Source organism: Aphelocoma coerulescens, chromosome 2 (assembly GCF_041296385.1).
Source record: "Aphelocoma coerulescens isolate FSJ_1873_10779 chromosome 2, UR_Acoe_1.0, whole genome shotgun sequence".
Taxonomy (NCBI): domain Eukaryota; kingdom Metazoa; phylum Chordata; class Aves; order Passeriformes; family Corvidae; genus Aphelocoma; species Aphelocoma coerulescens.
In genome coordinates, this window is record NC_091015.1 from 43290593 (window position 1) to 43318225 (window position 27633).

Genomic DNA, 27633 nt, shown 5'->3' on the forward strand with positions numbered 1-27633 from the left:
TGACTGATGCTTGTGTGAAATGCTGGCAGTGCTGCATGGCAGCAAACACTTCTCTTGCTGCAATATCACAATCACAAATTCTGCAATTACATGGGAGCTGCTGGGATTATCCCTCATCATCTCCTTCTCAGCTTTTCAGCTAGAAAATAAGGCAGAAGTTTGACTCTCCCTGCACAAAGGCTATCTAAGCAGACTATGCAGAGAACTGAAAGAGGGGTTGTGAATCCACAAACTGTGCAGATCTCCATTACAACCACTCTTCAGCCCTCACTTGTGTGCCAGAAAATGAGCCCCTGGCAGTACACACTGCTTTCATAGAGTACCTGCACATTCTCACACAAAATATTTTCTCTCATTCTGTTTCAAGCAGCAAAACCCATGAAGTGAGTAATGTGAAGGTGTGAATGAGACATCTTTATAGCACATTTAAAGGAGGAGGAACACCTTTGTATCTCTGACATTCATGACATCCCCAAGAAGAGAACCAGTAGAAGACAGTCTGTTAAAAAAAAAATTACACATAAAATGTCTGTAAGATCTTTTTTGCCACATGACTCCGTGATTTTTATCAGTAATACAGCTGTAATGTTATTTGAGTCCACTAATAATCAGAGATGTGACAAAATGAGACAGATTAGAATTAGTACTTTTTTCCTTCTTGTTTAAATACGGTTTCTAAATTAGGCTTTCAGAAACAAAGATGTCATACCTTTCAACCCTTTTTTTTTACCTCATTCTGTTCTAAGATACATTCTGTTCTAAAAATTCTGTTCTAAAAATTCTACATTCTGTTCTAAAAATACAACAACCCACCAACTTCAAAAACAACAACTCAATAAACTAAAACAAACTAAAATCCAGTCAGAGGTCAAAAGTCTATCTAAACCTCTGTATGTGTCTAACTGGAGCTACAGCACCTAAAAACTGTTTATCAAATCAGTCCTCTATATCATGCACATTCAAACAATTAAATTATTAGGAGGAGTATTCCAACAAGCACACCATTAAAAATGATACATAGAAAAGAAGTCACGCAGGATCTCTGTGGAAGAAAAATAATGTGAATAATTTTGTTACCTCATGCCAAAAAGCCATGAAATAATGGTGTCTGAGTACGGAAGAAACAAAGTGTTCTTTGAATTGCTGAGAATGTAGAAGGAAATATAAAGTCTCTCTTTTTGGTCTTCTGGAACAGAAGACATGGCACACAGCTACAATGAAGAGATCATTCAGGTATCTGGGATCTGACTTGCTTGGAGAACCACTGTGTACCTGCTTGCCCACAAGAGGTGAGGAGTTAAATGGCATTGTGTATCAGAGCTGAGAGAATACGTATGCCTTGCACAGGTATCAAGAACACATGTATGCTGGGATCTGAAGGACAGGAGCTTGGTCAAACTGTGCTTCTTAACATGCTGGCATCATTCATGAATGGAGCAAGAGAAATGATGAAAAAAAGAGGAGACAATCCTCTTTCTTGCAGTCCTGGGCCTCGTGTGCTTCCTCACCATTGTCACCAGGTTGAGGAGGCCAGCACACACCTTTCTGCATGCATTAGCTTCCATCTCAGGCTTTTCTATGGGAAGGGCTGTGCTTCTCCATTATTATGCTCATTCTTTTTATGTGGCACAAGCACGACCTATGGGTACCCTTAAGTTTACCAAAAGAAAGGAGAAACATGGAATAGACTGATTTTGGGTAACTTAAGAAGACTGAAAAGCCAATCATTTTAAGTGTTGCTTAAAGCTCAGTTAGATGCACCCAATCAACACATCTTAAACAATGGTTAAAAGCCTGTGGGTCTAGAGCAAGCCTCCTTCCACCAGCTAGCTCTGTGGCCTCTCAGTACTAACACACATTGATTTTGTCCTACAGACACCCAGCAGTTTAGTTCAGACAGGGGAGTTTGGTGTTACGTGATTTGATACTTCACAAGCAGCCTTCCAGGAAGTGGAAAAGAAATGGCAATTTTCTGGGCTGTGGCTTCTGCAGCACAGATGAGGTGAAATATGGGCACCTCCTGCTTGGCTCATCCAACTTCAAGTCACTTTGCCTTTGCAGATAAACTCTATCAAAGAAAAGATGAATCTCCTATTAGATCCATTTTCAGTGCTCACATAATCTTGTAAAAACCAGGAGGTACTGCTAGGCATCTTTATTTCCAGAAGGCATAGAACTGTGGCAATTAGTACTGTTATGGGACTAAATGTGCTCCCATGTAAATCCATATTACAGATGTATGTAGAAACCTTCCCTTCCAAAACATTTGCTTGCTTTGCCTGTACTCCTATTGAGACCTGGCTCTCCATTTTATGTCACCTGCTTAAGACACAAATGTCATTAAGAAAAAGTGAGACCATCAGATGAACGGGTGAGGAGATGTACTCAGAGCACAGAAATGCAGATGTGACTTACTTGGCATCCCACAGGACTGTTTCACATCCCTGTGATGTATCACACTTCCTTTCCTCTCCAGTCCACTCAAGAAATGATACAGTGGAACAGGAACACTGCTTACCATTTACATTTCAGCTCATAGAACTTTTAAAAAAATATTTGATACTACTTAACTTCTGGTTAACTCTACTTATTCACCAGTTTCTGTCTCAGCTTTAAGGCTAACCTGGTACTTCCTAGTGAGCTCATGAAACCATAGAGAATACTTGGTTCCCTTTGCTGATATCCTATTCAGTCTGTTACTAAAATAAGGAGCGGTGAGGTCTGAACAGAGATGTAGCAATTGAGAAATCGAGCATTTAATAAAAACAGCAGAATTACATTTGTTCAGGATATCACTAGGATTATTATACATTAAATAGCATAATTTGTACCCCCTTTTAAAATGCATTTTACTATCACCATGGATTAAAGCATATGTTAAGATCTAGAAATCAATTTTTCCACTTACCATTTTATTTCTTAGGCTTCACTTCTGTGTGACTAGTGCTGAATTACTTTTTTTTGTGGATAGTTTCACATGATAAATGCAGAGATGTGAAGTTTTAGTAGCACGTAAGGAGATGAATAAATTACTGTTTGATTAGACTAAAAGATATTGCTGAAAAGTACTTGTAACAAGATAATTGCAAGTGCCAGGGCTGAGAGTAACACTCAACACTGGCAGCAGCGTAGTTAAACATGTGGTTAATGATGTTATAGGAAGAATGGGTATGTAAAATATTCAGCTGTACCAGCAGTAAATATTCATTTTATGCAACAGCAATAGTGACTTGCTGAGACTGATATTTGACATACAGAACTCCTATGATTATTGTAATATCTTTACTTCCCAATGATTTTAATGATATGACAAAGATTTTAGGTGTTTGCTGAAGCAACACTACTGTCATTTACTCTCAGTCAAACAAAATGTCATTCTAACTCCTATCACTTCAAATGTCTGAGTAGTTTTCATACCAATTATGCTACTGTTGTAAAGAGTGTGTTCTTTTGAGGTTTTATACTTACAGACTAAAACTGACAAAGACCTATATGGTAAACATTTGTTTAGAATACATAATACAGAAAAGTATGTAAGTAGGGATTTTGCCATCAGAAGAAAGCAGCTTTATAAAAGCCTATGTATAAAAATAGAAAAGCAGCATATGACTTTGTACCTTTAAATTAGTTTATGAAAAAACAGGTAGTGCCTCATGGAGTTGATTGCTCAGTACTTTTCATTACAAGTTTCTTCAATCTCTTAAAATCATTGCCAAGTTTTGAACCATTTAGGATGGAGTTTTCCTGCCCTAGGCAGGAATATTTGGAAAGCTGGTTCCAAAATTCAATCACTCCTGAAGCAATATTCCATAAAAAGGAAGTTTCCTTGCCTGACATTAACCCGTATCTCACAAGTTGGTGTTTTTTGTCCGTTTGTGGGATTTTTTGGGGTTTTTTTTTGGAACACATAGCGCTTTTGGAACAGGAACCTGAAGTTCTGCAGAATGATCATTTTGCTGTTCCAGGAGGTGCCTTTGATTAGACTCTAAGATTTGTTCAAATTTGTCCCCGGTATAGTGCATGTTCTCAAGTTACGGCTTGTCAGCTGAGCTGTGGTAACTGACTCTGCGTACATTCTTCATTTGCCGAGTGGAATATGCTAATTCAAACCACCTTTAGAGGAGTTCATATTAAAGAGTTGTTCTTCACAGTGACAGCACACAAGCAGACATCAGCTCAACTTGAAAGCAGTAACTTTTCAGGCAGAGGAGCGTCTGTTGTACTCAACATCCCACAGTTTAAATCAAGAAAGAACTTGGCAATTACATTTTCTCCGTGTCCTTTCTCTGCTCAGTGTCCCCAGGCTGAAGGCATCGACACATTTTCTTCTCTGTGAACTGCTCATCCACCAGTGACTGAAGTGAGCATAGAACAAAACAAAGCTGCATCTCAGTGCTCCTTTTCACATCCCCATTCAGAGATCAGAGTGGTTGCCTTAGGACAGAGAGAAGGTTGGTAGCAGGCAAAAGAAAAATGGAAATAGAGAAGTAAAGAGCTGGAAGAGGGAGGAGAGCAACAGAATCTGAGGTTGGCAAGTGAAGCAGAAGCTGGGCATGGGGAAAAGCAATAATATGTGACACATACTGCAGCAGATTTAAACCTCAGAGGAACCGTTGACATTATTTTGTTCTCATTCTCCCCCCCCAGGACTACAGCTCATTTCAAGAGTCTTTCCTCGGGCCCTGAGACTCATATCATGAACCCAAACCCTCTCTGCTCTGCTGTCAGCGAAAACCAAGGTAACCACCTATCAAAGCATTTGTCACCACCCTCCAAGGGACAGATACACACAAACTGCTGCCACAAGCTGCCTGTCTCTTTAAGTGGTAGAGATCTGTCCAAATATGTACGTGGCAGGTAAAACTATTGAGCCAAACAAAGTGGTGGTTCTGTTCATCTTGCTTTTAGGATCTTTTTTTTTTTCATGACACCCTGGGCAAGGCAGAAGGACGTGGAGAATGCTCAAGTCAGGAGCTGTAAACAAAAAGTACTAAATTAAAGTACAGTAAATGCCCAAAGTGGGCCAACTTTTTTCCTCATCATAATCTGTGTACAAGTCACATGGGGTCTACAGTATCATTCATAAGAAAGGATCACCTCTAGATTCATAAAGTATGGCAAATACTTCAGCTAGCATTTTGTTTCCTTTTATTTATGTCAAATTTCCCATAACTGAGTATGCTACAAATGTAGCTGGCAGATTTGGGCCCTCTTACTCTTGACTGGCATCTGAATTCTCCATTGCCATTTACAGTTTGGTCTCATTGAGAAAACTGGAGAAAAACAGCACTGCAAGCCCAGGAAAACCCATCGATCAACCACGGTCTCAGCTACATGTCTGTGAGAAGTGTGAGTACATAAATTGTACGATGAAATCTCAATGAGAGTTGCAGAGCTGTTTCCTGCACTTAAATCTTTTTGTCATGGCCTTAAAAACTTCTTTGTTTGTGTATGCTAAAACCCTTCCTGTGAGACAGAAATAACTGCAATTATTAATTTAGTCATCTGTGTAGTTCATAATTCCAGGACGTTTAGAGGTAAGGCACTTTGCACTCGATATGCAGTTTTCAAAGATAATACCTGACAAAACGAAGGCTTACAGTGACAGCGTCATTGAGCTTTATCCTAAGGAGTTAAATGAGTACAAAACCTATCATCAGTCACTGATAGGATCCGCTTCTGTCTGCTTAAATCCTGCATAAAGTGCCAGTGAATTGTTAAAAGCTGAAGATGATAATTAGACAGCCTAATATAAACCTGTGAAAGAATGGTATTATTAGGAGTAAAGTGCTGTATTATTGCCATTTGTAAAGTAGTTCCCGATTTTGGCAGTACATGTCATATTACTCTCTCCTCTGTTAATGGAGTATCAAAGAAAAACCAAACTAAGCAAGCCATTGCAGATTCTGAGACCCTCAAAACACTGAGGTTTCCTCATGAGACGTTCCAGGCTTAGGTGCTAAAACACTGCATCAGAATTAAGTCATACCTCCTGGCATGAATCAGCTGCTAAATCCAGTTCAATCGTGTATCTTTGACATGAATACCTCCTGGATAACTGCAGTGTGGAGTTAGGTGCCAAAGGAACCTCCAGACCCAGGTGCTAGAGGCACTGTTGTGGAGCATTAGGCACTGAAGTAGTTACACGGTGGAACAATAACTGTGTCACCGGTAATCGTCCCAGACACAGCGACCCAGAGACACTGCCAACTAGGTGCAGAATGTTTAAATGTTGTAAAAGCACTGAGACACTCGATTATATAGTTAAGATTCTTTGTGACTGCGCAGCTCCAGCGCCACTGGTGCCGCCGCGGCATCAAACCCTGCCAGGCGGGCACGCGTGGACCGGGCACACCTGGGCAGGTAGACAGCGGCGCACTCTCCCAAGGCTGCAGCTCGGGACGGAGCTTTCCCTCCCTTCTCGGACACCGCGTTACTTCTTAGACACTCTCTAGATAAAAAAACTCAAGCAAACAAAAAAAGCCGAAAGAGTTCGGGGCTGCAGGACCCGAGTCCCAGCTGAGCGCGGGCCTCCCCTGCGGCTACGGCTCAGCAGAGGCTCCGCGCCTGCCGGAGCTCGGCACGGCCGAGGGCCGGTTTCCCCTGACTCTCCCCGTCTCTCCAGCGCCCGGGCATCGGTGCCGGAGCCCGGAGCCACCACGGCCCGGGGCACTGGGGGCGGGACGCCGTTTCCAGGCTGACTCACGCCCGCTCCGCCCCGCACCCCACGGGGGCGGGACCGCCCGAGGCCGCGCCCCCGCCCCGCGCTCCCGGCCCCCCCGTCCGGCACGGACCGCAATGATTTAGAAGTTCAGGAATCCCACGTGACGTCACGGAGGGTGATGTAATGCTTCTCTAAATAGAACGTATTGTAACCGTCCCTCAGTCCAACGTGGTTCCTCCGGCCGCGCTGCCGGTCCCGTCCCCGCCGCGCCGGGCGGTAAGTTCCTAAAAATACGGGGCTGTCCCGGGAAGGCGCCCGGCGCGGCGCGCGGCGCGCCCCGCAGCGCACCCCGCACGGAGCCGAGCGCAGCAGGGCAGCAGCGCCGGGTGCGCGGCTGGGGAAGGGGCAGCCTGCAGCTGCAGGGGCTCTTCCCTCCGCCACCGCATCTGCTCCGGAGGCGGCAGCGCCGGTCCCCGCCGCGCCGCTGCCGGGCGCGGGGATCCCGCCGCTCCCGCGTCCCGCCGTGCTCGGGGAGAGGGGGCGTGAGCGACCCCGCGTCCCGCGGAGGGTCGGGCAGGGCAGAGCGGCGGGGGGCGGGAGCGCACGGTCGCCGAGACGCGGGGAAGCCGGGCTCCCCGCCCGCACTTCAGCGAGTTTGGGAAGTCTGCGCGCTGCTTCCCGGGATGGGATGGGATGGGATGGGATGGGATGGGATGGGACGGGTTGGGATGGGGCGGCTGCCGCGGAGCGCTGGCAGCACCCCGCTGGTGCTGCCCCGAGCGGAGCGGGCGGGTGGGGGCAGCTCCCGGCGGAGGCACCGCGGCGTCCCCGAGCCCACGGCGGGCTGTACCGCTCCAGCCTCCGTGTGCCCCGGCAGCACCCGGCGGTGACAGCTCGGCGGCGCGCTGCCCCGCCGTCCCCTCTCCCCGTCGCCCCTAAAACTTCTGGATAAGTTTCGCGGCGGCGGCTGTGCTTCCCAGCGAGCCGGGGCCAGCCGGCGGTGGCCGCGGAGCGGTGCGCGGGGTGGTGCGCGGCCGCCTTCCCCGTGAGACACCCGTGTGCCGGGCTGCTGCCGGCCCTTACGTCATGCTGCGGGCCGGTGCGGGGCTGATGCTCCGCTTTTGATGCCCTCGGGTGCGGGGCGGGGGCGAGTGTTGACACGGTCCCCTCTCTGCAGCCCTTCTTTCCCTTTACAGCCCCTCTGCTCCTCTCATCACCCCCCTCCCCAGCTCCGCGTCCCCCCGCCACTGTCCTCTCTTACAGGGGTCTCTCTCTCCCCAGCGAAGTTTTCAGGACGATAAGAGCTGCAGGAGTGTAAGGGGAATACTTGCTAAACTCTGCCTCCTCTATTATTTATATCCGAGCATGGTGAGTGATCCTTCATCTCCAGGGCTCAATATAAGCTTCAGAATTGGAAAGAGAGAGGTTGTTTCAGAGATGGGGGTAGGAATAAAGGAAAATGACATGTCCATGTGTTGTTTGGTTTTTCTTTTTCTTTTTTTTTTAAATCCAGACCAGTATGAGAAGTGACTTAAGCAGCAATGTTAGAAGATTTCCATATATTATCAGTAAGAAACAGTGCTTAGCTAGATGAAATTGAAGCTTGAACAGAAGCATAACAAGTGCTGTGAAGCATCTTACTTGGGCTTTTTTTAAGACTGCAGTTTGTAGAGAAAGATTCACCCGCTGGTGTGCACCAGACTTTCCTTGTCTGGCCATTTGGACAAGCAGCAGTGCGTCAAGGAACAGTGGTGTAGGAAAACTTTCTTGTAAGATACTGTCCTGCAGAGATAATCCAGAAACTGGACTGAAAGAAAATTGAGTGGTGGAAAGTGAGAGCCGAATGCAAAAACGTAGGGTAATTTGTGGGAATTTTGCTGAAGGAGGTATGCTTCCATAAGGGTACGGTTTATTTTCAGTATGTAAGTGTACAGTGGTGAAAGTCCCCGCTCAGTGTTTTGTAACTTTCATGTGGCAAATGAGGTTGTCGGTATCAAAAGCTGGAAATTCTTAATAAAATGGCTAAACTCCTTATTTGTGACTCCTTAATCCTAAAGGGAGCTGTACAGGTCGCAAAGCACTAGGGAAAAGTGTGATTAATGATCAGTGATTAGTGATAAGTGATTAGTGGTTTTATTCAAACTGTTACCTCTGACCAGAAGCACACATCAGAGGATTAACAGGCTCTTTAGATAAATGCTCATTAGTGGAAGGGGGAAAGCAAAGATAATAGGCATGCACACAGGGACAACTTTCTAGGAAAATCATTCCTGTCTCTGGCATAATAAGCTCTATTAGCAGAAAGGCTCTTTAATTTAAAAGTTGCTTTTATCTTGTAAATCAAAGATAGATGTAGAAGTTTGCTGCGCTATTATAGCCTAAATTTTCCCATATCCACTAGATGTGGATTATCTCGGTAGTGATATTTTATTAAAAAAAAAAAAAACACCACACCACAATTGAATCTGTAAGAAACTGAACATTCCCAAGGGCTAAAGCCCTGCATCCCGCGGCATCTGCTCCCAAAGCCTGTTTGGCAGCTAACTAGATGGCGCAGTCCTGTTCTGTGTGAATATACACTCCTGGGTTATGAACTTAGCAAGTAGCAGCTTGCTAGGTGTCCTTCAACACTTATAACAAAGTTGATCTGTGCTGGGTTGGAGGCTAGACAGTGCTATGAGTTTGTAGTCACATTTTCCACTTCAGTTAATCTAGGGAGTTAAAGGCTACTGGAAAAATTAGCCTCATTTACTGAAAGAGATGGTGAGAGAAAGAAGAAGAGAATGAGAGAGGGGCAAATAGCTACAGCCTGGGACATAACTCTTGATTGCACTCTTTTGTACTGCTTAAATGAAGTACAGTTCTGATGGCCTTAATTAATGAAGCCTGAAAGCTCTTGGGAGTTTTTTCCCCAGCTATCACTGGCAAAGTGAGTAGTTTTTTTTTTTTTATAAGTAACTGAAAAGAAGGAACAGTTGGTGTGGTGGTTGAATAAAACAACTTGGACCTGACTGTGCTCTACAGATTATGGTAAGGAGCCTGTTTTTATGATAACTAACCAGGGATTTTTCATTACTCTTATACATGGATTGGGAAGAACTGGTATCTACTGCTGTTGATAGACCTGGGGGTTTCCTTTGTTCTGTTAGCTTGCATGGGATTCATGTTTGGTTTCAACTGTGGAGATCATCAAAGTTTCAAAACTTTAAAAGAAACGCTTGAGTGAAACAGGAAATAGAAATAATGAACTTATGGCATGAAAAAGAAATGGCTGTAGTCTCCTATTGTTACATCTTTAATTGGAGACTCTTAGGAATAGTCAGGCTAATGCTTAAAATCAAACAGTTTTGTAATAACATATAAAAAAGGCAATAAGCGCTGTCTGCCAGTCCTGAATATTGGATGGCACTTTTCCAGGATTTAAAATTGCAATATTTTTAAAAGTTTACACATTTAGAATAAGCGGAAACCTTTCCCCCTTCCAAAACACCCATTTATAGTTCAGCTTCAGTTTATCACACTCCACTTCTGCTAATTTAACCCAGGGAAGGTAAAGGGAAATAAAGCATGTATATACATTTAAAGAAAAGATAGAAGCGAGATTGTACATGTAATTTTATTTATATCACCACTTAACAGAACGACTTACACAGATAAAGAGTAATAGGTGCTTTTTAAATTTGATATTCACTTCCTCGTGCTGAGAATCTAAAATGTGCTGCAATCACATTTATCCTGTTCACCGCTGAGGAATCTTCTGTAAAAGATTGTTGTTGTGAGAGCTGGAGTTCACTCTGGAGTTGATAAGAGAGAGGTAATCTCCTAGTGCCTTCAGAAGGCAGCTTTTACATACTAAACCTTTCAACTCTGTGTGGGCAGAATCTCTCTGAGCTCAGTAAGTCTTGCAGGATGATTTGAAACTGGGTTATTAACTTGTCTCCTTGTGGCCCCCTCTAAAAACCTGCCTCTGTGCCCCTAATCAGGGTATGAGGATTTTAAATATTGGAAGAGTTCTTGCAAGGTTGTTGTTGCTTTTAAAACAATTTCTTTAATCAAGGACTTTTCCTCTACTCTTTGTCATCCCGTGTCTCCTATTTCTGCCATTAGTTAACTTTCTGGATTTCCTAAAAACCTGTTGCTTTGAGGGTTTATACCTATGTTTATGTATTATTAGCTGTCTGTCAAGCTTAATTTTAATTCCAGTGACCGTCTTTCATATAAACTCTTTATTACGAGGAAACTATTTCGGGACAAGATTTTGCAATAAAAGAAGAACAAAACTGTTTTTACTTAAAACATTTAAAAAAATTATTATTAAGGACCATGTGATTTATTATTTGAACAAATGAGATTTTTTTCTCAAGGCCCGTGAACACTGATTTTTCTTGTAACTCATTACAGGAATACTCTACTCAGTAGATGCAGTTGCTGGAAAAACGGATGTATAAAGCAACAAGTCTTTCAGTTCTGCTTCACAGGTCTAGGTGATTCTTTTGCTTTGATTCTGTTTTGGTTATCTCATACTAAACAAATTAATAGGCAGACATATATAACTAAGCCAGCATATTTGGCTTAATCTTTCATGTGTAAACTCTCATTGATACAAATACATGAGTCCTAAAAATATTTAAAAATATTTAAAATGCTTTGAGATTCTGTCAGTTATAAGTACTAACTCCAGGGCCGATCAGACAGCTTGGTAGGTCACTCTGCAGTATCCCAAAACAATTTCTGTTGATTTGCCCTCTCTCCATGCTGCAAGCTATTCAACCCCTGATCCCTGCCTCCCCCCACCCCATTTCTTGGTAAATTGTCTCAGCAAATTATAATGCTCCAGAGCTTTTAGGGCTCTAGCCTTAAAAGAAAAAAAGAAACTTTTAGGGGTTTTGCATTTCTCTGCCTAGAGAAATGATCAAAGTTGATCACAAATTTAAAGCAACAGTTTGGAATAAAAACTATGAAAACATATTTTTTCCTCTTAGCAAAAGTCTTATTACTATGCTAATTTACAATTCTGAAGGTGTAATATTCTCTGACACAGACAAAACACTCATCTCAGACAATATGTTATCATGCTGTATTTTAACTCTATCCACATTATAGCAGTAAGTACAGGAATTAGCTTTTGTAGACTTGACATGTAAAAACAAAATCCTGTTATGGAAATACTTTTTTCTTTTGGCTACACATACAATCAAATAAATTATTTAAATACTCTCAGGTATACATAACAAGCACAACATAACATACATAAAATAATTGTTTTGGATATGATGAAAGGACTTGTTGAAGCAGATAAGCTCTTGTGTCTTTTTACATCAGTGGAGCTTGTGTTGGTTTGTGCACTGGTTGTTTTGCTCCTATTATGGCTCAGGTTCATGGGGCAACCCTGAAACTCTAAAATAATACTTGATCTACTATTTTTCTCTGAGCTGTTATTTTAGTCTGTAATTAAAATTACCGAGAGTCAGCATTTCTTTACCAGCCATTGCATGGGAAATGCAGGTGTTATTCACCCTTAGAGAGTTAAGAAAGGGTTGTTTGCACGGGTTTGTAGGTTTTTAGGTTGTGATATCAAATGCTATTTTATAAACACAAAGAGATTTTCCAAGGATTTTGCTGAAGGCTGTAGGATTTTCAAAGTAAAACATTGAAAGCTTACAACAATTTCCTTAGCTTAAAAGATGTTTTGCTTTTGGTTCTTGTTTCCGTCTTACACGTTTTTGAGAATTTGTTCAAGAAGTCGGTCCCACACACAACTTCAAAATAAATACCTTGAAACACTGTCACCAGCAGGGTTTGTGTAGGTGTGTGGTTTTAATAATCTCTGCCTTTGAGACAGCTCATGTCACTGTCATGCCACCCTGCCACATAAGGTGATTTGAAGGCGTGGGGTGCAGCCCTGCTTGGCCAGAAGGCTCCACTTTGTGGGTGATAAAAACAGCAACATCTTTAGAAGAAGCCAGAAGGAATGAGATTTGAATTTAACTGGGAAAAAATACTGCAAATCCTCTCTTACCTTTGCCAGTTGATTCTGCTTTTCTTTAGCTCTGAGTGTTTTCATTGCTCTTACTAGGGTACTGAGACCTCTGCTAGCTCAGGAATTGGGCATGGTTTGATCTCACCTGCCGCCTTCTATCCCACATAAACTCTACAAATAGTTTCTACTGCCTTTTTAACCTTTGCAGTGTTTTCTCAAGCAGCTTGCTTTTCTCTCATCTCAACTTCTTTCCTTCCTAAGGGCCTTTGGGTGCCACCACTCAGTGAACATTTCAATGCAGTTGAAATGTCTGGTCCCAATCTCAGTGGTACATTTGTGTGTTTGAAAGTTTTCTGTCCAGGAATGTACTGTGTTTAAACTAGTCATCCTTAAATACACTGCCTAAAGTTAATACATAGATAAAAATTAATTTGGCCAATCTTTTCTCATTTAGAGGAAGCTGCCTTTGCTCCTGTTTACTTTGTGGGCTTGTGCCTTTAGCTACTCTCTCATTTCATGTTAGGTAGTGCTGTTCCTTGCCACCTTTTTCTGAGCTGTTTGCAACTACCCAGAAACTAATTTGTCTTCTCTGGGAAATGAACCTAGACCAGGGGCTCCTAGATTTAACATCTGATTTTTTTTTCTTTTTCTCCTGATCTAATGTAAGGAATGCTGGTTAATATGCTCAACACTGGGGGCTCTGTAGCACAATAAACAGAATCCGAGATTGGATTTAGGATGTGTTGTATGGAGCAGCTATAACAGAAAGCAATAAATTGAGATGTTACTGTATTGTACTTCCTCTCTCTTTTTTTCCTTTTCTGTCCTTCAAATCTTTCAGTTCTGGAGTGCTGAAAATACTACCTGTAGAGTAGTGTTCTGTATAAGTAAATGGTCCAAGATATGGATGATGATATTAGTAGGTCACTTGATCATGCACTGATGCTGCAAATCAGCTGCCAGTAATTCAGTCATGGGTGAACTAGTTTGCAATCATTCCCACTCCAAATATGCCTCTCACTTAACTTTTCAAAAAACTTTTATTCAACAACAATGCTCTGTTACTAGGTGCAGAGCTTTAAATTATGAATGGCCTCAAGTTGCACCAGAAGAGTTGCACCAGAAGAGTGCATATTAGGAAAAATTTCTTCACCAAAAGGGTTGTCAAGCATTGTAATAGGCTGCCCAGGGAAATGGTTGAGTCACCATCCCTGGAGGTAATTACAAGATGTAGCAGCTGGGGACATGGTTTTGTAGTGGATTTGGCAGTGTTGGGTTAATGGCTCAACTTGGTGATCTTAAGGGACTTTTCTAACTTAAATGGCTCCATGATTCTGTAATAGTACATCATACCTCCCTAGGTACTACTCTGAATTAAATTTAGGCAACTGGTTTGGATAAATTTGCTTTTGGTTGTGGTCAAGTCAGTGAATGAGTTTGTCATGATATTTTTTAGGTGCACAGCACGAACTCCAAAGGTGACCTGAGTGTGTGATGACAAAGAGCCTGGAATTGTGCTTGTCCAGAAACAGCACTGTCTGTGTAAGAAATTTGGGCTTGCCAGTTTCTCACTCATAGGAAAGTTCTTTTCTAGGGATGGTTGTAAAACACAACTTGAAAAAACTAAAAAGGGAGCAATGGAGCAGAAACAGATCATCAATTGCTTTGTTCAGGAATATGTTTTCCTACCTATTGTTTAACTTCATTACTGAATGAATGCTTTAGGAAGAAGAAATTTTGGTTAAGAGCTTGTGATAATTTCAATCACCACATCAACTTCATTTTTTGTGACTTAATAAAAAAGCTCCTTTTGCTGGTGATGATTGGAGCAGGAGGGGCATTTGCACATTTTTCTTAAATGTTGAAGAGATCAGGATCAACATCTGTAGAGACTTCCATAATTTTCTAGAGTGCACAAAATGAGAGATTCTGTAGTTAAAAACAAGTTAAGGAATTTTCCTTCTTTTCTTACTTCCATATCCTTAAGTGTAGCACTTCAAAGTTGTTTTCTATCTGTTATTAAATAAGGCTAGTGTAAATTTCTTTTACTGGATGTGCGACGGAAAAGTATTTTAAAAAGGCAGTGGGGAAAAAAAAATGAGCTATGTAAAACTTAAACCACTTTCTACAATTCCTGTACTGCTCCTTCATTCTTCAACACTAATAAAGCAGTACACAGATGCAAGCAAGAAAATGGGTTAAATTTGAGTAATTAATGGTTTATCACAACAAATGAGAGAAAGAAGTAATTTAGCTATTTTTGATGAGAATCTTTAAAAGACAAGCTTCTGTAAATAATTTGCTATGAAAGTAGAAAGGATCAAAAGAGCCATGGGTTTTATGTCTGGGTAAGTAGAATTACATTCTTGTGGATTTAAAAAATATCATAGTAGAGCCTAATTCTCCACTCACCCTGATACAAATCTGGAGCAACTCTATTGAAATCTGTAGAGTTACCAACTGCAATAATACTCATTGAGAAGAAAATTAGATTCACGGGGTCTATTCTGAACATAGCCTATCAGTTGTGCGCTGTGCAAATCCCATTATTAAAGCAATAGCCTTACATGTCACGTTAAGGACGGCTGTTTCCCCAAGATGAACATGTTTGTAGCTCTCCTCATCTTGTGGCTACTTTTTAAGGGGGCCGGGGGATATTGAGAATACTTATTTTCTGCTCAATTAATATTCCTTCCGTGCACTCTCCTTCCTCTCATGCGCTTTATGTGTGGGTGCGCAGTCTGCACTCTCCATCATCTATCTGTCTGTGTCTCTTTGCCTGTGACAGTCACCACTCTGGCCTCAGGCTTGCACAACATAGATGAAAAGCCCACCAAGGTTTTCAGTTAAACATGGCAGGATATGATTCTGCCCCTAAATATGATGTGCATTCTCACTCTTAAGAACGCAGTTGTGACTTGGAAGTAGTACCTTAGACTTCAGTTACGTTTTATATGTGGAGGTTTTGGGTTTTCTATTAGTATTTGAAAAAAAAAAAAGCTATAGAGGGGGAAAGAAGTGAGGAGGCAGCGTGGCTCGGCAGTTTTAATAAATTGGAGTATTTGTTTGCAGCACTGGAAAGCAACACACAGGCCACTCTGGCATCTTGCACAGCTCCCAAGCTGTCCCGAGAGTGGGAACAAAGTCTTTGAGAAATGGAGGAAAAATATCCTCACTGCCTAAGCTACTCTGATTCTGTTTTTCAAACAGCAATCAACAGGGAATTTTGAATAAGGAAAAACATTGTAAAGAGTGATAAATAGACAGTGTCCCGTGTACAACCTGCACTTTGCCCAGCCTTAATCACATACACTTACTTGCTTCCAATTTTCTTCATTTGGCCCAGCATATGGGGGCTCTGTTACTTTTGAAATTGATATAAATTGATTGACTTCTCTGAAACTGTGTGGAATGAGGGTATGGCCCATGGTTGATTATTAATGGCACACAACGGGCAACTTCTATGTATATTCTTTTGTGGGAGGACATAACAAATATTTTTAGGCCCTACAGACACGCTGGTGTGCAAAGACTCTGGATCCTTAACAATCCAGAGGTTAATTTATAAAAAAAAAATGAAACAAACCCACAACTATTATTTCATTGCCAAACCTTTTTAAAAAGCACTATTTATGTAGGCCCTATATAAGCACACATTGTTTTATGTTCCTTCTGCTGGCTTTGCGTTTGACTAAACCATTATTCTCGGAGCGCTGCTGTGCTGAGATCATCAGTGATGATGGTGTGAAAACAAACAAGTTTTAGCATGAGAAGTCGCTATATAATTTAACAGGGAGGTTGTCAGCACCAAAACATCTACATTCATTTCATCTCTGGTCAAAGCAAAATAAAAATCAGATGGCTAATGGGAAAAAATACATTCTTAGGAGGAAGAGAAGGGGATTGGATCTAATTCTGCAAGGTGCTGTGTCAACCAAAAGTAGGACCTATCTCAATTCCCACTGAGGCCAGTGGTTGTTGAGGGCACTCAGGGACGAATGGCATTGGGTCCCTTTTCTCCCAAGTTTAGTAAACTGCTGAGATGAAATTTAATTCTTCATTAATTCAAAGTGCTAGCAAGTTCTTGGGCGTAAAGCTCTCTTTGTTAAAGATCAAGATATGCTTCAGCTGTTCAACAGAGAGCTAAAAAACTATGTGCTCTAATTCTGTAGCCTTCAAAGAGTCCTTCAACATGAAGAGTTCTGCATATACCTTAATGGTACAAAAATCCTGCTTTGGAGAAAAACATTTCTGGCCTCTGTTACAATACACAAAATAGGGAATTTCATTCTTTTGAAAGTGACCTTTAATGTTATCAAGAATGATTTTGTATTCCCTAGTGTTAAGTTAAAAAGCTGTGTATGCTTTGATGCTAATGAATGCAGCTATGGGTAGTCAAATAGGTGCTGTGAAAAGTAAGCTATCAGCTATGTGAATGCCCCCAACATTTTTTTCTTTGTTGCTCAGTGAAAAATTATAGTGGGCTGTTTTTAACAGAAATAGTTAAAGTCAATCGATGCCAGATGAGTCAACCAGCTTAATAATACCCTAAAATTTAGGAGTTCCAGATAGTTTATTTTACTGCTATGTGGTGGCCTTACACTTGAACCTCTTACTGGATTATCTAAATTGAGTGGAGCTTGCAGGATACACAAGGAAACACTCTGAAAAACATTGCTCCCTCTGTAGCAGTCAGGATGCTACATGTTGTATTTTCTCTCTCGTGCTGTCTGATTCTATACAAATTTTCTTGCCAAAACGTTGCTATTCCAAAATATTGAGACAGCCTATTTCTAGGCTGTCAGTCTTCCAGTTTTCATTTCAGAGTTTTGAGTCAGTGCACTGTCAGCCAAAAGCTTTTCAGCAAGCTGAAAGCTTTTAGGCACAGAAGGAGCTCAGAGGAGATATTTTCAGCATTGTAATTAATTCTAAATTAATTTATAATGAGGACAATAAGAGGCATGATTATGACTGTTTTATCAAGCTAGTCATGAAAATAGATTTGATTTTCTTTTTAAATTTGAATTTGCTATGCTGGTGTCAGATAGCTTAAATGTACTGAGGTTGCCTTGCAAGTGAAGCGTTGGTTTGACGTACTGGGTATGCAGAGCTCCTTGTATCTCTTCTTTCAAGGAAACACCCTTCCTTGAACAGGGAAAAATGTTGCATTGGGAGTGCTGCTGAGCCATGTGGCCGTGTGACTGTGGCAGTGAAATCTACCTTATACCTCTCCCAACTAATAAAATTCCAGCCACCAGAGTTCAGGTGCTTTGAGAAAGCCCAAGCAAGATTTCAAACAAATTTCTCACTTGGCTCCAGTGTTTAGAAAATACTGGACAGGGCAATGCCCATGTCTACATTTATAGAGAGGTTAGTGTTCAGTAGAACCTGGAACAGGCATTGCAGAATTTTAAGAGAAAAACCAAGTCTGCAGTTTGGCAACTGGTTTGTACAGAGAGACTCTTTTGTGCATAGTTAATAATACACAGCAGTAAATTGTGTAGCTTATTGTCAGGTGAGAAAGAGGTAAAAGCAAGTGGTCCATGCCATGGAAATAACATTGTTGATAAAGGTTGGTTGTGAAAGAGTTAAATGAAATCCAAATAGGAGTACTTTTTTCAGCCTTTTATAATTCTGTGGCTATCACTTTCCCCACATACCTCGTGCCTTCCTACTAACCATCTTCAAAATATATGCTAAAAAAGCATCACCCTTTTGGTGCCCGCATTAAAATGCCAGTTATTTCTCCACCTAATGACCGACTCTACTTGGAGCTGTCTGTGCTCTCAAGTCTGGTGTATGTGAGATGGTCTGAGAAATGGCAAGGTCCTGACAGAGCCTCTTGTCTCTTGCTAAGCCCCATATTTAGCACAGAGGGGATTTCCTTGCCGTTGTGTAGAGAAGACAGTTGGGCCACAGGGTTTTTCTCTGCACCCCATCCAATCCTGAGTTAAATCAAGCAGCAGGGGTAAAGTCGGTGCCCTCTGAGCAGCCTCTTTGGAGGGGAGTACATTTGGCCTTTGCAGCCAGGCTAGTGACATTTTTCGAGGGAAAAAATACTCACCAAAGACTTTCACACAAAGAACTTTACTGAAAAGCATTGAGGCCTGAAAGTGTTCACAGTTAAAGATCAAATTTTCTGAGTAGCTTCAGCCAAAATAAAAGGGGAGAAAAATATGTGAAAAAGTCAAAATACTCTGTTTCAACATTTTTTGAAAATGAGGTACATCTTCTTTGAAAATTGATTTATATTAAGGAAGACATAAGGCACTACATCTTTCAGAGGTTAATTTTTTTTTTTTTTTTTTTTTTTTTTTTGTGCTGAATAAAGTCTTTCAGGTTGATGCAAACACTTTCATATTTATCTGCTTTTATTTGTCTACTCTTGGCTTGGGAGGCTGGGGTCTCTTTGTCTTTCTGGTCTGAACAATATAATTCTGTGCATATAAGACAGGGACAAGCTCCTGGAAAGCCGTGTTTGTTGAGAACTTCAAATAGCTGGGTAGAGGCCCTTTGCAGGCCACATCTCCCAGATATTTCCCAAGACTTAGTCTGGTCTGGTTTGATTTGACTGGAACAGGGAAGATGATTGCCTTCCCTAGAGGGCATTGCAAAATCAATGTAATCAACTGATGGGATCAGAAAAAGATTGGCTGAAAGAAGCGAAGTCTTTGTACAGCACCTTTGCTGAGAGTAAATTTAGGAGAGGCTCTTCTCTGCTAAGAATACTGTCAGAAATATCTTGGACTTTTATGGAATTAAATAATTGCATAATTGCTAAAATTCAGAAATTGGAGTAAATGGAGAAAGTATTTTTTAGTTATGTTACTGGCTTAGGTTTCTAGGGTCTTTAAAAATGTATTTCTTTATGGGAAATGTGGATGTCTTAAATGGATTTCTCCTACTGGGAATTATCTGGTGGAAGTTCTGATTAATTTGAATATTCAAGGATGGATTAAAAGGGAGCTGAAGGAACAATTAATGTTTCCTAGGTACGGCTTTTTTTTCTTTTTATTTTTTTTCCTTTGAGCAGATTAGTTTCTCATTTTTTTTATCAGGAGACATACCAGGTTTTGATGAGGAAGAAATTGTGGCTTATTCTAGTTGTGTGGAATTGCTTTTCTTAGATCATGTGTAGTATTTAATCTCCATGTGATGGCTCTTTAACTTGTCTTTTCAAGTGTGTGTTTTGGTGGTTTGATGGTATGTAGAACATTTCCTTCCTGTACTTCAGCATTTCTAACCAAAATCTGAGTATGTTTGAAACCTTAGCTTATTCACACTTCCTAATCATAATCCCCTTGCTTTCCTTGTCAGCACCTTTGTGGTATTTCTCTGGACACCTCTATCTAATATCTCCAGAGGTTATTCTACAGGGTAACCTTTGACAAGATCTATTACTTACTACTTACTGCTTTTAGCAAGGTGAAAAGAGGTCAGTCTCTGTAAAAGGCAGGCATTGTTATAAGACTGCTGTAGAGTCTTTTGGTGGCTTGTCCATCTCTTCTGGCAACACTGCAAATCAGTTCAGCCACCTCCTCTACAGCAGAAAGAAAATTACATTTATGACTGGATACGATCGTGCGCGGGTAACACGAGTCCTTAGGAAAGTGGTTACTTTGTGCTTTACAAAGCTCCAGGTGGTTTCTCTGTCAAGGTTGTAGCACACTGATGCACCCCCTGGAATCTGTGAGAATTTTGCTGTCAGCTTCAAGGGTAACAGGATTTCAGCCTGTTAGTTTTTGTATGATCCATTTAATTGAACTTCATGGCCAATGCTAATGACGTTTGCTGCTGCAGGAGTTGACTTGGTAATTTGGTTACCCCTCCTGTCAGAGTTCAGGATCTTCTAAATGAGGGTTGGTGTTGTCTGTTTCTTCAACCAAATTAAGATGCAAAAGCTACCTCTTTCTGATTTGAAAAACACACATTGCAAAATCTCATTTTGCCAAAAGAGTAACTACAAGATCATTTTGGCTGACAATACAAAATCTCAGAAATTAGGCAAAACATATTTTCTTCCAGATTAATTAAAAAGATGAGAAATTGTTCAGGAGACTTTAGACAGATGCCAGAGGTATTGAAAATACAATTTAAAATGAATGTCTAGTCAGTTTATCTGCATGCATCCTTTAGAAATGAATGAAAAATCTTCCTAGGGAGCTTTGAAATCTATCAGTCTGGGGTTTTGTCAATGAAGGATGATGATGTTTTTAGCCTGGTTCTATAAGTTACTTATCACAACTTGTTTTTCATGGTACATGTAAATTCTACAAAAGCTGCTGGTATACCTTTCATATGCAAATAGTTATAATACAGGGAATAATGCCCTCTATCTGAGGTTTAGCAATAAATCCTATGGATTTTTCCTCTCATCCTTAAACACCGAAACCCAAGCTAACTTGTTGCTAACATGGCTTTCACTTTCTGTCCATAGTCTACCAATTAACCACATGCAGACAGTGACTGAAGTGCTCTGTCTTGGAAAAGAATTTAAATTTGATTTACCTAATGGGAGCTCATTGCCACATGACCACTGTATGTGTATGGCTTGGGCAGCTGGACCTGAGCTCTTTGCATGATAACTGTCTGAGAATTAGGAATGATAACTGTCCGAGAATTTTAAAAGTATATAGGGAGAAGAGGGTATAAATGTGAAATGTGTATGACTTCTTTTGCTTCAAATAAGAAAATGAAGAATGAAGAGAAGTAATGCTTTTTTTTCAGTGTGATCATATAGAGGCTAAAATATAAACTGCCAAGGCAAAACAACATTCTGCAAGATGAAAAAGGGGTTTCCTTGAAGTGTTCCCCAAACGTTATTCACTAAGAATGTACCTGTAGGAGTGCTTGTAGGAGTGCTTGTAGGAGTGCTACCTGTAGGTGCTTCCTTTCTGCCAAGCCCACTCTTTATTTTTAAGCATACAGAGAAGTACTTGTGCGTGTATAGGTGTGTAATTCTAGTTTTATTTTTAATTGCATCTCCTCATTTGGTTTAAACTCTGTAGTTGGAGATTTAGTAATTAACCAAGCGAATTGGCCTTGCACTCCTGTTACAACTAAAAGCTGTATCCTGTGGTTACAGTTCAGAGCTCTGTCCTTGCAGAGATGAGCAAGCGTTAGCAGAATGTTTCTTTGAGACTGAACCCCAGAGCATGAGACCAAGACGTTGTAAGGCAACTGGATGCATCAACATGGCAGAGAAGGAGAAGGCTACACAAATCCTTATTAACAGAGAGGTGGAACAGCTTGCAGACAGTTTTCTGCTCTGTTTTTGGAAGGAGAAATGTAAAGACTCTCTAGTGGAGATGTTGGAGGCAGGAGGTGGTGTAGAACCAGGACAGAACTAGCCAACAGTGGGTGAAATCTGCTTCTTTCTCCAGGCCTTTGGGTTTTGTGGAGGAGGTGAAAACAGCCATGAAGTCATCCTCCACAGGTGGAACCTGTCCCTGCTAGAAACTGTTGACCTTTTACAGTAAATTAAGTCTCAACACAAATTTAGCACTTTGTGCATTTTAAGTTCCAGCCATCAAAGTAAGGTGCTGTCAGAATAGAAAGTTATTACTGCCGTATTTTCACTATGATATGGTAACTCACAGCTGATGAATAACATCTGACTTAAATTCTGTCTGAAAAGCTTGTATATGTACTTGTTTGTTTGCTTATTTTATTTCTCCCCCCAGACCAGCCACAAAAACCCTACTGCTCATCAGTGTAAAACCTTGCACTGACTGAAGGGGGAATTCCATGTACAGTTGCCAAAAAGAAAAGCAAAAAGGAAAAAAAAAAAGCAAAACGAACAAACAAAAAAAAGCAGAGCCTGTAGTGAGGGAGAAAACGGGGTTTCTGTCCCTTCTCATCTGCTTCCATGCTTCCTTTTACTCAAGATTTTCAAATATTATCAGTGTTAGAAACTCTGTATGTCCCATTTTTGTTGCATTAATGCTGTAAGGTGGATTTACGTGGATTGTACTGTTTGCTTCAGACAAGAAAAAAGCCTCTGCAGGATGGGCAAACTATCACTTGAAATCAAACTCCTGTGGGTCAGTACCCTGAACCAAGTGGTAGGTGGCACCCAGCTTTGCTACAGCCCCAGAATCTGATGGCTGGGCAGTCTCTCTGCTGAACTGCCAAACCCCTTATTAACTGTAAAAGACTGTAAGCTGTAAATACAGAGAAAGTAAGTAGCTGCAGTGGAAGATAAAGGCCGAAGAAATTCAGAGTTCAAAGAAAAGAAGGAAAAGACTCAGTGAATCCTTGTATGTGTGATGACTGAGGAGATTGCTTCCCTTAATGGTTAGCTTTTGTTTGTGCAGAACTTGTCTGGGAAAATTTTGACCAATCTAAGTGCATTTTTGGTTTTGTTTAAGGTACCTGTGTGATGGTCAACTTTAGGCAGAACAAATTACAGCTACAGATATGTTAACTGTGGAGAAACTCACAGCTCTCTACATCTTCTCCACATGTACCTATGAGGAGTCCAAAAAAGAAGGGATTTCTTTACAAAATATTTGCTTTCACTTTAAGTCTCACAAACTTGGAAGTGGGAGGTTTGTTTGGTCTAGCTGGGTGCTTTCTTGTCTCCATGGGTATGGCTTTTCCAAAATATGGTTGACAACGTGCTTGGTTTGAATTAGCTGGAGCAGAAATCTGGGACCTGCAGGGACCTGAGGCTCTCCATCAAGAGTTTGGGCTGTGTTAGCTCTTGCCACTCAGATGTCTCCTGATTAGGAGGATGCATCTGTCATCCCTGCACTGGTACCTGCTGGATAGGGGGAAGGCACATTCCTTGCCCTGCCTCTCCCTGTAACTTTCTCAATAGGTGGTCTGCCTGGGCTCCCTGCACCAACACAAGCTGTGGCACATATGTCATGGAATTCCCTCGACTCTAGGGTCATCAAAATTACATCTAAACATGGTGTCCTGCAGTGTTCCTAACAGAAAACACCAGCTTATCTGAGCAGAAAGTGTGTTTGCAAATATCTGGAGGTATTCAGAGGTGGCAGGAGTTGTGGTAGGTGGGTAAATATTCTTTTCCCCATAAGCTGGACCCAGTTTGGAAGATGGGTTGTAGCTTTCTGGCAGACCATGCTCAAGAGCAGACCAGCTCTGTGCTCCTTGAGCAGTGTCTTCTGGTGGCTTCCTGTGCCTTGTCTCTTAAGGCTGCTGAAAAATCTTGGAGGAAACAGCCCCAGGTGAATTGGAAGAAGGGTGAAAGTGCGGAAATGTGATATTTCCCAATCATGATGTTCTCAGCCCCTCCCAAGTCTCCAGGATAAAGTTCATTTGCCGTAAGATAAGGTAGGTTTTATCATGATAGAATACTTCAGAAAAACTTTGGCTTTCATTTCAAAGCAAAGGAAAAATGTGAGTTCAGATCAATCAGAAAGTCAGTGAAGGTGTTTTGTGTCGAAAGACAAGTTCTTTTTTTGGCTGTAAACATTGTTATATTATTTACAATATAATACTGTTGTTTATACTTGTAACTTTTTGCCCATTAGAACAAATTTACTTTCAAGATGATTAAAAGCTCTTAATTTTAAAACATTCTCTTTACCTGGTTCTGTAGTGATTGTGATTTCTTTGGGAATAAATTACTGAGATTAGGTGATTCTGCTGTGCCAGCTGGATGAAAGACCTTGCAGTAAATCGGTAAGGTATTAAATCAGATTGTTGCTGTTTCTGCCATTGAGCTGGGATTCTGCTCTAAGATGCTTGTAATTTCTGCATTTCCAAAGGCTTGGAAAAATACTCTCATGAAAAACTAAACATAGTGGGTAATGCAGGCTAAAATTGTTTATACTAATCACATCAATTGGAAAATGATCTTCACTCAGCAACTCTTCTACCAGCAAATTAAGACAGCAAATGAGTATGTTGGTGTTTGGGATTGGCTTTACTTTCCAGCAACTTCTAGTGGGCTCTTGCCCTGTATTCTGCCTCAAAACAATGAGTGCATCTTCTCTTCCTCTGTGAGGGCTTTTCTTCTCAGTTATATGGTTTGTGTAACAAACCATTAGTATGTATATTATGCAATTTGTTGCAGTCTATCCAGCAGAAGTCCGAGTTTGTGGCCTGTGCTATCCGGGCTTTTGAAGAGTGACTGCAGCCTAAGCACACCTGCCTGCACCTCAGTGGTGCCTCTTCACTTCATTAAACATAGTTTTTGGTTACCTTTCACAGGTTTCTTTAGATAAAAGTTTGAAAACCTGAAGGAACTTCTCGCGTACTTTTCTAAAGAGTCGTAAGGAAGAAAATCACAGCACTTCCAGGGAATATACGAGCGGGCTTTTGCCAGTGTCTAATGCTGTGTAAGCACCCCCCGCATACGCAGAAATGCTCAGCTGCGGTTGGAGTAGCCGGCTCGGCATTAAACGCCGGCCGGATTGCCCGTGCCGAGCGCCGGAGCCCGATTCCCGGGCCCTCTCCCTGCGCCCGGTCGCCAGCAGAGGCTGCTGCCAGCCCGCGCCTGGCGCCGGGAAGGGGCGGGACTCGCCGGCCCCGCCCGGGCAGCGGCTCTGGCCGCGCCGTGCCCGCCGCCGGGGGCCGGGAGCTCTGGGATGGATGGATGGATGGATGGATGGATGGATGGATGGATGGATGGACGGACGGACGGACGGACGGACGGACGGATGGGCGGGCTCATCCACGGGGCGAGCCACGGGTACGCACGCACAAAAACTGAATCACGCCGTTTCAGAGGCGAATGTTTCCTGCTGTGAAAACGCTCTCTTAACAAAGCCCAGTGAAATGGGGCTTATAGAGGGAGTTGTTGACTTCACGTTAAGAACTCGGGGCATTTTTCTCCTATGTACGTTTTCAATCCATTCCGGCTTTGCTTTCTGCAGCGATGTTTGGTTTAAAGCAGACTCTAATCCGTCAGTTTGTTTCATGTGTTCAAGCAGTCGGTAACCCAAGGGACTCAACATCAGACGTACATAAATCTCTCTGAAGAGCAGGGAAACTATATGGAGAACCGACTTTTTGCAAGATCAAGATTAAAAGGCAACGTGTTTCTGCAATGGAGCATTAAAGACATAGTTTGCGTTAGCAGGGATCCCAATATTTTTGCGATAATATGCTACTCTAAAAAAACCCGAGCGAGATAAGTGTCAGTGACTATTTTGTATAGACAAACAGGAGGCCTGTTTTTTTTTTTTCCCCAGGAGTGCATGAAGTTTAATCAGCAAGATTTAGATCTTGGGCTGGTTCTCTCAGCATAGTAGTAAATTATTCCTAAATCTTAAGGAGATGTGCCACAAATTCTACTGACTTTTAATGTAAGCCTTCACATCCAACAGCATTGATTTAAACATAGGTCTCTTGCCTTTTGAGAACATACCATCTGCTTAAGTTGTGTTTAGTGTATGGAAGAAGTCAGGATTTTCCTGGTGAATTATAGAGAAATGATAGTCTGACTTACTCTGTAAGTGACACCTGTTTAGGAATAATTTGTTAATTGCTACTTCGAGGCTGATTCTTGTGTTCATCAACTGAATAGGTTTAGTTAATATTACATACTAATTTACTGAATAGCTGCTCAGTCTAATGCAACACTAATAACATGTAATTACCTGCTGCGGTTACTCCAGTCTGCTTGCAGGGCTCAGCTCTGGGGCAGAGGGAGGGAGAAATATGTGGGATAGAGAGGAGGTCATATTCTTCACTGGTGTAAAGTGACATTATTCATTCACGTCAAGAGATTACTTGTTATTGGGAACCTTTCTCTGAACGAGCTCTGGTGAGGTACAGTCCTGCTTCCTGCAAAGAGGGCTGCCAGACTGCAGTGCTGGTGTTTGCATAACTGCTCTTCTGAAGCATGTGACATCTTCATTTTAGTCCAGTTGCAGTCCTAACAGCTTGTTGAAAATGATAGGAAATTTTTCCTAGTGAAACAAGGAGAGTTTAATATGTTTTGTGAAGTAATTTTGCATATCTACTTTCTATGCCCAGTTTGCACATGAAATATATATCTGACATTATGGCAGACTATATATAAATATGCATTAATGTACTTTTGGTAATGTTATTTACTTGGGATACATGGAAAATTGTTAACTGTTAACTTCAAAGTGAAGCTGGGCACATGAATGAAAATTGAAGATACTGTGTTGGGTGTACACTGCTCTTACTGTTGTCAGCTGGAGCGGTAAGTGCTCAGTCAGTGAGAAGAAATTTGCTTCAGACCTATGTACTGCTGCTGCAGGCCAGATTTTGGTCTATGAAAGGCTTTATGCAATTGTAGTGAGGTCTTTTATTGGTGAATACTTAGTTGCTTTGCACGCTATTTTTTCACAGCATGTACCATACACACCAGTAACACAGGCACTGCGTAGTGATATGGTTTAGTGCAGGACTCTTAAATTGTATTCTAGTAATGCACAGGAAAATATATCAGTCCCTTTTTCACAGGAGATAGATTTGTTTACATTAAAATGTATGTAAGCAAATGTACACCAACAAGTACAGTATGTGCAGTACATACAGGGGAGTAACAACTGCAGTGTTGATTGGTTTCCCTCTTGCTAGTGGGTCTATGATGGTAATGCATTTGTCTGCAACAAGGACAATTGTGAGAGAAAACCTTTTGTTTTATAGCTCTTCCCTTCTCTACAAAGGATACTACTGGGCAGCTGGAGAGGGACCCCTGCCGAAAAAGGGCAGCAGCCACAACAGAAGATGTGGGCATTTCATGTAGACTATTCTGGGTATTAGCGAGAGTGGGCACCGTGTTGCAAAGAGAAGCTGCCTCTAGTGAGACCGCTGTTTACAGGGGTACTGCAGTTTTGGCTGTCTGTAAATCCAGGTGCTCATAATGCCTATGCATGAGCTGTAGTCACCTGAGTGACCTCACTGCTGAGTTTGACTTATTTTGTTTGTCTAGGGGAGGCTGGGTTGTTGCTCACTCATGACTGGTGAGTGGGCTTGGGAGGGCACTGCTGAGATTTGTCTAGTCCATCTTAGCCACTAGATATTTCTCAATTTGACA

The 27633-nt window shown here is 41.6% G+C and overlaps 1 protein-coding gene across 1 annotated transcript in view; it reads left to right on the plus strand.

Annotated features, from left to right (window-relative positions):
- Positions 1-6908: 6908 nt before the first annotated feature.
- Positions 6909-27633, plus strand: part of CREB5 (cAMP responsive element binding protein 5) — a 255838-nt gene continuing 235113 nt past the window's right edge. Inside the window, exon 1 of the mRNA XM_069007193.1 lies at positions 6909-6940. The gene's annotated coding sequence lies outside the window, so the exon portion shown is untranslated. The remainder of the gene's footprint in view (positions 6941-27633) is intronic.